We start from the raw sequence: 2,068 nt of genomic DNA on the forward strand, positions 1-2,068 counted from the left end.
TAAAATTAAATTTTAAATAATTAAAATTGACAAACATAACTAAACTAATAAAAGAAATTATAAAAGTAAACTTAACCACAAATTCGTACAATACAAACAGATTTTGAATCAAATGATAATTAAGTCGGTGTTACCATCCCTCCCATCCATGTCTCTGTAAGGTATGTCTCATGCCCGCTGCATTGAATGCCTCTGTAAGAGTTCCTTTTGGATGCAATGGAAAGTTTGCTCAATTGGAGTGGTGGTTCCAATGACAAGAGCCTCAAGGGTAATTTGTGTAAGGACCTGAATAAGAAAGGGCCATTGGGCCCTAGTTAGAGGCAGTCAGGCCCATCAGGCTAAGGGCACATGACCTTAGAAGGGGTCCTTTTTCAAAAGTCAAATTCTTCATTTGTTGCTTTTCCATTCTCTCTCTAAAACTTAGGTTTTTCAGTTTCCCTAAACTTAACTCTGCCTTCTCTCTAAAATCCCAGCTCGTTGAACCGATTAAATTTTGATTTAAAGGTGCTCCAACATTCACCTCACCAAGGGCTCCATTTTGAACCGATCATTTTCCCCATCCTTCCCGGTTCTGTCAAGCTCCGTTCTGTGTGGAGGGTGTTATTAGGGCGTCTTCAATTACCTTATTTTGAGAAACCCAGGTAAGGGGAGCTAATTATTTTGTGCGGATTTATTTTATAAAATATATGCATGTTGGCTTTGAAGTTGATGTATTATTTGAATTACATTTCTCACTGTTTCATATATATGTTCAGTGTGAATCTGTTTCAGCGTTTCATGTGTGGCTAAATTTATAATATGATGTTCTATTGGGACTGTTTGTTGTTATCTTATGTAATTGATCTTGGTATGAGCTTGATTGCGTAAAGGAGGAGCCTGTGATTTATTTCCTGTGCATTGTTTGATGAATCTAATCTGATCCTGAATAAGTTATTGACTGTGATTGATGATGCTTTGGAATACTTGGATGCATGGGTATTGTTTTAGTTGTGAGGAGAGGGGTAAAATATAAAAATTGGGCGTTTGAGGTTTAGAGCACAACAGACTAGTTTAGGTAACTTAAATAAATTAATTAAAACTAGTTGAGAGTCTTTCTTTGTTGGTAGGATAGAGGGGACTTAAAAACCTGAGTTGGCACATCCCTGATCATAGAGCAGCCCTGGCCTGGTCCAGTCTGTTGTGACTAGTCATATGTGCTAGTGCTGAAGGTGAGTCTGATGCGTTCAAACATCTGAACCCTCTCCGGTGACCAATTGGGTAGTGAGGTGAGGTTGGAAGCAAACATTATGTGGTAATAAATAATTTAGCATGCAGTTTCATAATTAAGGGAGCATTGCAAATTATTTAGAGATAGTATATATCATAATATAATATAATATATATATATATATATATATATATGTATATTACATATATATGTAACGTTAATATATATATTAGTTTAATATAATATAGATATTTATATAATAAGGTAAACAGTATGTAGATTATATATATTATATTAATATAATATAAATCTTCTTTTAAAATGGAAGGAGAGATGTGGTTTCATGTCAAAGATTTCAAGGATGATTTTTTTTATTGGATTTATATGTAGAACACTTGATATCACTCATTTCCAGGTTTATTTAATTTGATTAAACAATTATAATGGTGTATATTAAAACTTTGTGTTATTTGGGTTAATTTATATTTCTGATACTATGTTTAGAAAGTAATGAGAATTGTGTTATAAGTTATGTGATTTAGTGAGTAAGATATTGTTGAGATTATGTATATGTTGATGGTGGCAAAAAGTATATGATTACAAAGTGATGAAAGTATGATCCAAGTGGTAAACTAAGTTTTATCTGTGTAGAATCTCTCGGTGAAATTCTTAGTGTTTTAAAATGAAAGTAGGGGCTCAGTCTTGGGAGTCATTCTGACGCTTCAATGGTCAATCAAACTCACTTAGAGAGGTTGAACCATGTGGTGAGAAGTAGCAGGAGGTCCTTAGTCTTGGGGGCTCCCAGTATGCCTCAAGGCACGGAACGGACTAACCTCGTGAGTGTGGCAGGGTGGGGAACCC

Source organism: Vigna radiata, chromosome 3 (genome assembly GCF_000741045.1).
Source record: "Vigna radiata var. radiata cultivar VC1973A chromosome 3, Vradiata_ver6, whole genome shotgun sequence".
NCBI classification, from domain to species: domain Eukaryota; kingdom Viridiplantae; phylum Streptophyta; class Magnoliopsida; order Fabales; family Fabaceae; genus Vigna; species Vigna radiata.